This window comes from Uloborus diversus, chromosome 2, assembly GCF_026930045.1.
Source record: "Uloborus diversus isolate 005 chromosome 2, Udiv.v.3.1, whole genome shotgun sequence".
Lineage (NCBI taxonomy): Eukaryota > Metazoa > Arthropoda > Arachnida > Araneae > Uloboridae > Uloborus > Uloborus diversus.
The window spans coordinates 5,651,581-5,664,195 of NC_072732.1; positions in this window are offsets into that span (position 1 = coordinate 5,651,581).

Consider the following 12,615-nt stretch of genomic DNA (forward strand, 5'->3'; position numbering starts at 1 on the left):
CGTTTTAGCTGCAGTCAAAATCATTCAAGTTAAGTAGATTGATTTTTGAGCAATCACGATTGCTTATTGCTTTCATTTGACTGTTTTTGGTGTCCTATCATTTTATTTTCCCACCGCCACCCTCCGCAGCATCACCGTCGACCGGCTACTCACGATGCTGCTCCTATAGCGAAAGCCGTCTCCGGGTTGCATCCATGTCCTACACACACGCGCATAGATACACAACTACATACGCACACACGCACACACACACACACAAACACATACACACACATACACCTATACACACGCATACATATAGACACCTACACACACACATACACACAACTACCCACACATTCATGCCTGCACACAGACACAAACACATATGCCTACACACACATACACATACCGCCCCCCCCCCGCACACATTCATACACACAACTACTCAGACACTTATGCCAGCACACAGACACAAACACACATGCCTACACACACAAACACATACCCCCCACACACAAACATACACGCCTACATTCACACACTCGTGATTGCGAAGAACATAATTTGAATTCAAGAAGCCAAAATTCAAAATACTTGATCTTTTTTTACTTTTCACTTGATTTACATTCTCAAAACAAAAATCCCCTAATGTTGCGGATCAAGTTGAATTGCCGAAGAGTGAGGATGTCGAAGAATGAAGATGTATGAAGGCGCAAAAATGTAATCTCTGTTATTTTTTTAATTATTAACTTTCATTTAATCCGATGCTCGTATAAATTAGAAATTAGGTTTCATGCACGAAAATTAGTTTTAATTTTAATGTTTTAGAATATTTTTATGATAAAACAAGATTGTTTCTATACGTCGAAATTTCTATATATCGAATTTTTTTCCGGCAATTTGCTACTTCGATATATGGAGGTCCGACTGTACATCTACGATAGAATCAGGCTGCATGGAACTTGACGGTTGTCTGCATCTCGATCAGAGTTTGAACCCGCTGCCCTAGGAACAAGAAGCGAGTACCTAACCATTTTTCAACCCTGTAGGCTGATAAGAGCAGACGGTATGAAAATCTTTCAAATTAATTTCAAAGCAGAATACTTACTTGTTTACGCCAGAGTCATCCTCGTTATCGGAATCAAATCCTTTTAATCTGCAAAAAAAAATGTAAGGGAACACTTCAAGACGTTTAAGCAAACGCAGTAAAAAGAAGAAAAAGTAAAGAAAAATTAATTTGAATTTTGACATCTTGAATTCAAATTCTGTTTTTCGTAATCACGAGTGTGTGTATGTAGGCGTGTGTGTTTGTGTGTGGGGGTATGTGTGTGTAGGCATGCGTGTTTGTGTCTGTGTGCTGGCATGAGTGTGTGGGTAGTTGTGTGTATGAGTGTGTGTGTGGGGGGGTATGTGTGTGTAGGCATATGTGTTTGTGTCTGTGTGCAGGCATGAATGTGTAGGTAGTTGTGTGTATGTGTGTGTGTATGTTTTCGCGTGTGTATGTATGTTTTTGTGTGTGTATGTGTAAGTGTCTGTATGTATGCATGAATGTGTGAGTAGTTGTGTGTATGTATTTGTGCATGTTTTTGTGTGTGTAGGTGTCTGTATGTATGCGTATGTGTATGTGTGCGTGTGCGTGTGTGTGTGTGAAATTGTGTATGTATGCGCGTGTGTGTAGGATATGGATGCAACCCGGAGATGGCTTTCGCTATAGGAGCAGCATCGTGAGGACCCGGCCGACGGTGATGCTGCAGAGGGTGGCGGTTGGAAGATAAAATCAAAGGACATCAAAACAGTCAAGTGAGAACAATAAGCAATCGTGATTGCTCAAAAAAACCTTATATCGACCTCAAATATGTGTCTCGTATTTAAAAAAAAATACATTTCAATAATATAGTTCGACTTTAGGAGGTCGAGCATTATAGATTTGAAAAAATGAAAAGATGCAAAGTTCAGGATCCAATAGTGTCACTACTTCGGGGTGAAAGTTGTGGTACGCTCGGGGCCGAAATGGACAATTAAATGGATTATCTTTACTAATATTAAACTGAAAGTCTCTCTGTCTGGATCTCTGTCAGCCAGGATCTCTGTGACGCGCGTAGCGACCAGATCGTTCGACCAATTTTCATGAAATGTGACACAAAATTAGTTTGTAGCATGAGGGTGTGCACCTCGAAACGATTTTTCGAAAATTCGATTTTGTTCTTTTTCTATTCCAATTTTAAGAACATTTTACCGAGCAAATTATCATAACGTGGACGAGTAAATTACCAAATTATCGGAACGTAGAACCGTAACATGGGCGAGAAAATTGGCAAGAAATTCGCCATCCATTATTTGTAAATATACAGGCGAACCAAATGACCTCTTATTTTTCTAATATGGAGAAAGCCGTTCGGGGACCACTAGTGAAAAATATAAATGCTTCATTTTTGAAAATTTCCCCAAATATGTATCAAATATTTAATCCATTAAAAGATCAAATTTTTAATCGAAAGTCAGGCGTGCGATTCGTTCATGATATATATTTGTTTTTAAGTATGCTAGCATTAACTAACTTAAACTTTCGTTTCACCGCTTGAATAAAAATGAGTTTTTTCTGAAAATATAAACTTCTTGTATGCACACAACATTAAAAGGATTTTTTTTCCCTCCTAGGAGGTGATGAGTTCCTTCCGAGATGATGAGTTGACACCGCAACTTAATACCTCGGGTGACGACCCTGCTAGGATAATTTGAAAAACTAAGACGGTTGTATTCAGTAAATTACCGCCCATTAGCCAGGGCTAAAGCAGAAATACGTTAAATATACCGCCAGCTCAGTCATTTCCAGCCGAGGACTGCAGTTTCGTGCTTATTAGCACTCATTAGCTGCTTATTAGGACTGCATTTTCGTGCTAATAAGCACGAAACTGCAGTCCTCGGCTGGAAATGACTGAGCTAGCGGTGTATTTCAGGTAAAGACGGTTGTGTTTGAAGGAAAATGAACGACTCCGATTCCTTGAATTTTCGCGCCTACTACTCAGTATCCCTCAACTCAAAATTATTCTGGCTCCGACTCCGCGACTTCGGCTCTAACTCCGCAGTCATATCAGAAATGCAAACTTGGAGGGAAATTGACAAAATCCAACTTCGACTCTCGAAATTTTAAAATCTCCCGATTCCCCACTCAGAAGCCTTCACCCCAAAATTGACAGACTTTGACTCCGCAGCCCTGTTTTAAACCACTTTCATTTAATTTTGTTGTTACTTTCATCTTTAGTAAGGTCTGGCGAGAAACGAAAACCTGTTACCCCGCCACCACTCAATGAAGAGATCATGTTGTGTAGTGTAAGAAATGCAAATTATAGTATCGTTAATGAGCTCGGAAGTTCACATTAATATTGACATTTTGCATTTATTTAGAAGCGATTGAGTTGAAGCAACTTACTTCAAACGCAATTTGCCGTCCAAAGATACAGGTTCGAAGAATTTGTGAATTTCCTCCGGTGGCAGGAAGGATAATTCGTCATAGTTATAATAATCCATTGTTCTTTAATTATCTGATGGACAAAAATAATTTTAAAACTAATGTTAGTCAAAAACAAATAAGTATAACCTGAATAAGCATAACTACAATCAGATATTCAATAGCAAAACACAGCATGGAAAGACGGCAGTTCCACTCTTATCAAAGAATACTGGTGGTCTCTAAGCAGAGTGAAACTGCCGTCTCTGAAGGAGCGTCGGTAAAGAACAGTTTGGTACTTGCTTGTAAGTATGAATTAGGTCTTGTAAACTTTTTATCAATTGTATTGCAAAACGCGAGTTTTATTTCTGTTTTATTTGATAGTTCATTTTTCCTGAACAAATACTTATACATTCTCCCTGATTATCCACGATCAGATTAATAGATTTACTGGTTATCCGCTGTTTTTCTCTTTTTTTTTGAGCAATCACGATTGCTTATTGTTCTCATTTGACTGTCATTGGCGTCCGGTTCCTTTTTCAGCTTGGAACAGGGGCCTCCGCAGCACCACCGGCGGCGGCGCGGCTGCTCTGGTCCTGAGCACTGTCCCCTAGAATCCGGTGGCGTGCATACCCTACGCACACGCGCGCTACTCACACACATACACACACACCCGCCTTTACACATACACACATACACGCTGACACAAACACACCCGCCTTTATACACATAAACTCACGTCTACGTGCACATATACGCATGTCTACGCACACACACAAGCTTAGCCTACACATTCACGCACGCACGCCTACACACACACAACAACACACACGTAACCGCCCAGGAGGAGGGTCAGGCTTAAGGAGACATAAGCCGTTTCTAGAAACAATAACTCCAATGAGTAGGGTCTTGCCGTAAATCGTGATTGCGAAGCACATAATTTGAATTTAAAATTTCAAAATTCAAATTAGTTTTTTTTCTGTACGTCGGTACATTTGCCAAAAATACAACAAACATTAGATTTCGGGAAAAAGTACAGTCTCAAAAAAATTAATTAAGGAACATCAAATTTAAAAAGTTTATTGTACAGTAGACCCTTGTTTTACGCGGGTTTATTTTACGCGGTTTCGATTATACGCGTTTTAAGATTTGACGCCTTGATTTTATTTTACGCGGACACCAAATAAAGAGTTCATTATACACTGGACCCTCGTTTTAGGCGGGGATTACGTTCCACGGAAAGGGCGCGTAAGTCGAAACCGCGTAAATTGAGACCTAATACTAGTGTTAAAATAAGGGTTTGGTTCCGTAAACAAAATGCTTCATTCTAGTGATAATTAATCTTTACTAATAATAAAGCTGAAAGTCTCTCTGTCCGGAGGATGTCTGTAGGATGTCCGGATCTCTCTGACGCGCATAGCGCCTAGACCGTTTGGCCGATTTTCATTAAATTTGGCACAAAGTTAGTTTGTAGCATGAGGGTGTGCACCTCGAAGCGATTTTTAGAAAATTCGATTTTGTTCTTTTTCTATTCCAGTTTTAAGCCCATTTTTCACAGAAATTTAATAAAATGGGAAAGAATTTGTTCTGAAAATTATCTTTCTTTATCTTTCTTTTCTTTACTTCTTTATCTTACTCCTTTTCTTTTCTTTTTAAATAACAAACCTGAAAGTCTCTCCGTATAGATGTTTGGATCTCTGTGACGCGCATAGCGCCTAGACCGTTCGGCCTATTTTCATGAAATTTGGCACAGAGTTAATTTGTAGCCTGAGGGTGTGCACCTCGAAGCGATTTTTTGAAAATTCGCTTTTGTTCTTTTTCTATTCCAATTTTAAGAACAAAAATATCATAAGATGGACGAGTAAACTACGAAATTATCATAACGCGGAACCGTAACATGGGCACTAGCCAATTGGCGAGATACGAAATTATCAGAACGTGGAAACGTAACATGGATACAAGCCAATTGGCGAGAAAATTCACCAACATTATTTGTAAATATACAGGCGAACCAAAAGAGCGTTTAATTTTTCTATTACGGGCAAAGCCGTGCGGGTACCACTAGTTGTATAATAAATTTAATGTGTACTTATATCGCCTTTTATGCACAACATGCATAAAGAAACCATAAATTAATTTCGTGTTCTGTTTCTAAAGAGGATCTGTCATGATAGTCTTTTGGCAGTCATTAAAAAATTTTCTCTGTCATTCTTTGCAGAGCATGAACGCATCCATGATGACTTGCATCACATTTCCGTGATATAATCTTCCTTCACTAGCAATTCAGAAAGATCATTTATATTGTTAAGGATTGGCTCAAAAATTTTCAATATGAACGATTTTGGTTGTGTGTCATCGATGTCGGTATTCTCGTTGGTTTTGGCCGCCTTTGTCACTCCTAAAAGCTCTTCTTCCAGTGAGTTCTGAACTGTGTGGGTTTAATAACTTTACTTCTGAAAAGAGCTCTGAAACCAATAGCATAAAAGGTTTCCAGTGACCCAAGCTCGATTATTAGCACGCCAAAATGCAGTTGATTGCGCGGAATTTGCAATCTTTATGACTTTGGATTTTGAAAGAGGGGAAAATTTTACCTGTTTGCATTGCCCCGTCCGCGTGAAACCGAAACTCATCCGCGTAAAATAAAATAAAGTTGTCAAATCCCAAACCGCGTTTAATCGAAACCGCGTAAAATAAACCCGCGTAAAACGAGGATCTACTGTATTTGTAAATTTCTTCAACGTAATATGACGCCATTGCAATAAACTTCAAAGCTCTGGTGAAAAATGAAGAGCTTCAAAGTAAAAAATAATGAGAGCGAGCAGTTCTCGGTGAAAAAATTCAAAGGTAGTGTTGCTGAAATCAAAATTTAATGCAGTAATTATCTTTATCTTTACTAATAATAAAGCTGAAAGTCTCTCTGTCCGGAGGATGTCTGGATGTCTGTAGGATGCGTGTGACGCGCATAGCGCCTGAACCGTTCGGCCGATTTTCATGCAATTTGGCACAAAGTTAGTTTGTAGCATGGGGTGTGCACCTCGAAGCGATTTTTCGAAAATTCGATGTGGTTCTTTTTCTATTCAAATTTTAAGAAAAAAAAATCATAAGATGGACGAGTAAATTACGAAATTATCATCACGTGGAACCGTAACATGGGCACAAGCCAATGGGCGAGATACGAAATGATCATAACGTGGAACCGTAACATGGGTACAAGCCAACTGGCGAGAAAATTCACCATACATTATTTGTAAATATAAAGGCGAACCAAAAGACCTTTTGATTTTTCTATTACGGGCAAAGCCGTGCGGGTATCACTAGTCGGTAATAAAAAGAGTTCATTTTATTTTTTGTACTTTTTTTTAATTGAGATTCTAGCAAGAGACTCTGATTCGTGGTTGTCTCACCTTTTTTCCCCATATTGTGTCATTTTCCACAAAAGTTTTATATATATTTTTACATATATGTATGTATACACTAGGATTCCGCCAGATTTTTATAACCAAGGGTTTAGGGAGAAGTTTTGACTCTGAAAATTCTGCTTTGTTCCCTTTCTCGCTGCGTATCTTAACCAAGCTAACATAGCTCTTAGCTTTATGGCGACCAAGAACTTGAACGAAAGCCGTATCGAACCTGATTCTTCTTTGCTGTGAAGTACTTTATAAACTACTGTACTTTTTACGCGAGGCATAATTTTTGCCTTTTTCACGAGCTCGTCGTTAATCGCGAAAATTTTACGTTGCGAAATATTTTTGTTGGGGAGGAAGTTAAAAAGGTCTCATCAAAGCAGGATCAAAATATTTTTCTAATCAGCTAAAATTTTATTTTACTGAATTTTAATTTCAGTTGAAATATTATTTCGGATTAAATAATATTCAGCATGCACTACGGTTTGCATCCGAAACTCTGCCAACAAGATATTTCGTTTTGTATACTGCTGAAAGATGGCAGCACTGAAACATATCAAGGAGCTGTTTCGTGCTTGTTTCAGTAGAGGGCAGCACCACAAAAACTGCTCAGCATATGTGATTGAAGAGTTTACTTTCAAATATATCCAGTTTTTTCTTTTTTTTTTTTTTTTGGCAAAACGAGAAAAACGTTTTACGCACATACACTAACTGTTAGTATTTCGAATTTCTCACAATGTTTTGGTAGAATAACAAACGACGATTGTTTAGGAACTTTTCATAAATTTTATCAGACCTAAATTGCCAATTTTATTTTGGATGTAAAACAGTGGATACAACCCCTTTTGCAAAAAAAAAAAAACACGCGTTTTCTTCAGAAATAAACTTTATTGTACAAAATATTCAACATTTTTGAATTTATACTTTTTTTTTTACTCTACTTTATTCCTTCCTACTTTATCCTTTTCAATGAACATTTAATATATATCTATAAAAAAAAAAAAACTTTTTGATCGAATTAAATATGAACAAGGAAATCACCCAAGCCGATTCAAATAACAAAGTTGCAGGTTTTTATATTAATATACATATATTTCACAATTTTTATCACAACTAATCACTATTTAATCATTAATTAATCACAATTTGATATCAATATCAATTATTTAATATTAATTTATTAATCACAATTTGAGGTCGCGCTTGTCTAACTGATAACAGACTTGCTCAAGTCTCACGGGCATCAGGCTTGATTGGAAATGATCAGCCACTGCCTCACTCCGCTATTTTATTTGCGAACTACTTTTGAGTTAGAGGTGGCGAATTCAAATTTGGATACGTGCCCTTTTGATGTGAAAGTGAATGAGCGGGTACCGACAATTCAGGGATAGGTTCCACTTTGCAGTAAAAGACCTGGCGAGAAAAAAGGGGATGGATATACACCGTTTAGGTGGTAAAACCAATGTTTACGCATTTTTTAGCAGATATAAACCACTTCGAGAGAAAAAAAAATCACTGGTCGATGGGGCTTCCGTTAGAGATTCTGAAAAAAAAAAAAAAAAGAAAATTTGAACTTTGACATCTTGAATTCAAATGATGTTGTTCGCAATCACGAGTGTGTGTGTGTGTGTAGGCGTTTGAGTTTGTGTATGGGGGGGGGGAATGTGTATGTGTGTAGGCATGTATGTGTGTGGGTAGTTGCTGTATGTGTGTTTGTGTGTAGGTGTATGTGCGTGTAGGTGTGTGTATGTAGGTGCATGTGTTTGTGTAGGTGTGTGTGTGTATGTATGTGTAAGTGTATGCAAGTAAGTGACGCAACCTGGAGACGGTTTTCGCTAGAGGAGCAGCATCGTGAGGAGGCCGGCTGATGGTTGTGCTGCAGAGGGAGGCGGGGGGGGAAATAAAATCATAGGACATCAAAAGAGTCAAGTGAGAACAATAAGCAATGTGATTGCTAAAAAAAAAAATTCAAAAAGTGGATATAATCCGTTTTGAAAGTAAACTCCTCAATTATGCACAATCCCCTGGTTTGCGGCGCAGACAAAGTTTATTGCTCACTGTCGAATGCAGCAGTCAAAAGCATGCCAACAGGTATTGACCATTTTAGAACGTTTGATTTGATTTGGCTTGATTTGAAAAGTGGAGCACTTGTTTTGAAGCTTCGCGTAACTTTTTAAAGGAGCTGGCAAATATTATCAAATTAAAGCTCTTAAGAGGACTTGTGACTGAAATCTACTTTCAGTCCGAGGAAAGAAGATCTTAAATAAATACTGATATAAGTGCAAAATAAGGTTTATTAGTAGCCAAATGCAATTAAGTAATCTCACTGACTTGCCTATATTCCAATATTGAATAACAGAACTGCTGGAAAATGTCCGAAGTTCGCTCGTTTCGTAATGCGCTTCGCAGTGAAGAGAAAATGAACAGCATAAAAAAATATGTTTTGCAATATTGTTGATGCAGCTGTAAAACATATGTTTCTTAATGATGTCAATGAAACGATTATTGATTGAAATGTATCGAGCTAGACAGGTTTCTTCGCTCTCATCTCGATATCTTCTGCCCTTTTAGTTCATGGTGATATGAGGAAACTTGTGCAGCGTGGTCTTCAAAAATCTTGGAGAGAAGCCATTCAAAAATCCCTCATCGACGCTCGCGTGAGCCTGCTTTAAAAATTTCTCCACGAGCAACGCCATGGTGGTTAAGCATATGGTGTAAAAAAGATAAAGTTGGATTGGTCAACCTCATTACATTATATTATTTAGCTTTAAACCACCAGAATTAGAAACGCATGTGTTTTTTAACTATCCGAAATTTGAATTTGGCTCGTTAGAAAACTGGAATTTTTCGCACTGCGAACTCTTAACACATTAAAATATTTTTTTAATAACACCGTACTGATTTATATTGACGTGAAATCATTCATCTGAGCTGAAATTTCTAATCCCCTAAAATGTTAGTTTCTTTAAATTTTTTTAAATTCTAAATTTAAAATTTAAACAGTCTCTGTATGTGTGCAGAGAAAAAAGAGAAGCTTATACTTACAATCTTTTATAAATTTTCCGCAAAAACTGCAAAAAATACGACTTTTTGCTGTTCAGAGTTGGAATTCCACTTTACAAGTTTCACATCCACTCAAAAGTGAAGGGGTAAAATTTTCTTCGCTCTGTTGTCGAAAAAAAGCATTGTTGCAGGTTTCAACAAACAGCAGCCATTTTGACGATTGTTTCAATTGTTGTAACAGTGTGTCTACAACCGTGCATTGTTGCTCTCGTTTTACGCATAGTTAAGCATTGTTGGCATTTATCGCCTGATTTTAAATCCTTTCTTCAGTTCCAACTTAAAAGGTTAAATCTGCCTCTCTTCTAACAAGAGATTTCGTTATGCATACTGCTGAAAGATGGCAGCACTAAAACATAAAGAGTTGTTTCGTGCTTGTTTCAGTAGATGGCAGCACCACAAAAACTACTGAGCATTTGGTAATTATGCAATCTTGCTGGCTTGCAGCGCAGACTCAAGTTTATTGTTCACTCTCGGCCACTAAAACAGCTCCGTCTCCAAGAATTTCAGAGCCTTTGACTCCGACTCCCTTACCACAAAAAGGCCCGACTCTCGCTACGCAAGCACAGGCAGAGACTTTGGAGGAAAATGATCGACTCCGACTCTTGAAATTTTAAGCCTTCGACTCTTGACTCCGATCTTTTACTCAAAAATGAGTGCGAATGCAATTCTTCAACTCAGACTCAGACTCAGAGTCCGCACTCTGCTCGAGTACCGTGTAAAGTCTATAATCGGCAATTCTTCCACTCTAAAGGACAACATTTGTCGGTACGTTCAATAGGTAAGTTGCAACCTATTAAATGTTCATATTTTGACTACTGGATATTGTTAATTGACCCTCAAAACTAAAAAATTCACCATCGCCGAATTTTAAACATAGGCGGATTTAAGCTGTACATTCTGGGGGTGCAACAATATAGCAGTGGCGTAGCTAGTGAGGGGCGGAGAGGGTGGTCTGCCCGGGGCGGCATGCTTTTTGGGGCGGCGATTTAGCACTTCTGGTGTGAAAAAAAATCAAATAAGGGAATCATACTTTAAATCTAATTCTGGAGGCAAAGAAAAAACACTTTTAAATGTAAGGTTTTGGTATGACTGAACGGTCATTCCAGTGTTCAAAGTTGAAATATTTCTGTAGTGAGTCCTTCAACCTTCCTCATTCAGTTAATGTCCTTTTAAAAAGTGGGAAAATGAAATGTAATAAAACATTCACCACCAGAAAAAATGTGAAATTTATATTTTTGTATAAAAAAAGTTTCTTAAAGTTTCGTCGCAATCGTAAAAGATCGCAATTTTCGTAACAGTATCGTTTTTGTGAGTGCAATTTTCATAAAGGATTAGTTTTTGCAATCGCAATTTCTGGTTCTTAACTACTTTTTTTTTTGCTGTTTTTTGATTCCTAATTTCTTTTATTCGTACTATGCATTCATTTTTTTTTAACGAGAGGCTAAATTTTTTTCGATTGGAAATATGAATATGGCGCTTCGAGCTCTTTTTATACAGTCAGCCTTTTACTGTTGTCTTTAATTAACAATCAGATAGTGAAAAAAATATACTAGAATGTGTCAGTGTTGGTTTCTCTACTGTTTATTCAGGGTTGGGCTAAAATTTGGAAAATGTTTTTTAAAGTTTTCCTTTTTAAAAGTTGTTCAGGAGAAAATTTTCCCCACGTAGGTCTGCCTTACTTCATGGCATTAAAATGATATGAAAGCAATTTTTTTTTAAATAGGAGACTATTTTAGAAATTATTTTCTGTATCTGGTAACTATTTTGGAGACTATTATTCATATTAAAGGCAACAAAAGCAACTAATTTTAGTAGTGGAACTCAGTGATAGCACTGCCCCGCCCCCTTCAGAAAATTTTGAAATTTTACAGTGGAAATGTTAATTTGTAGTTGATTTCAGAGTGATTTTATTGTACTGTTTACTGGAATGATGTGTAAGGACTTTATATCGTTTTTGGGGAAATATATCACAATAGCCATACTTTTGACTTTATTAGCAATGGTTGTTTCAAAGAAAAAGAAAATTGTAATGTTATACCAATACATACCCAATTACAGAGTATAGAGTTATTATATAATACAGCTCTGAAAAATAATTAAAGGAATGTTTTTATTTGATTTATGTAATTATTTATCATCTTTCTTTTTTAAATGGAAAAATACTTCTTTTTAATTCATGCAGCACAATTTCTCTCGCACTGGCGGTGTGTGGTGACCGGGTCACATAATAAGCAGCCTATAATTGCATTTTTTAGTTTGCTTTCAAGTAAATTAACTTGTATTTAGCTGTAGAAAAATATAAGTTGTTTTACAAAATTCCTGAGAAGAAATATATATTTTCTCCTGATAAAATATATTTCATTTAAATTTTCTTTGAAAATCCAACCAAAATTGTTGGGGGTGCGGTGCACCCCCTGGCACCCCCGTAAATCCGCCTATGATTTTAAAACACCGTGATTGATTTGTAATGAATTTTTAAAAATCCACGCGCAAAAGTGCGCGCTTCTGAAACGTCACGAGCTTACGTCACAGGGCACGAATGGGTAGCCTTCCGCCGAAGATCCCTTGTTTTCGCTGCTGACATTTTGAGCGCGCTGATATTTTTATTTTTTTAGAAATTCAATAATCCTTTTGAACACACTATGGAGGCTGGATTCGTTAAAGCACAATCCAATAATCTTCCTCAAGTAACATCAATGATAGTATTCGAATATTTCC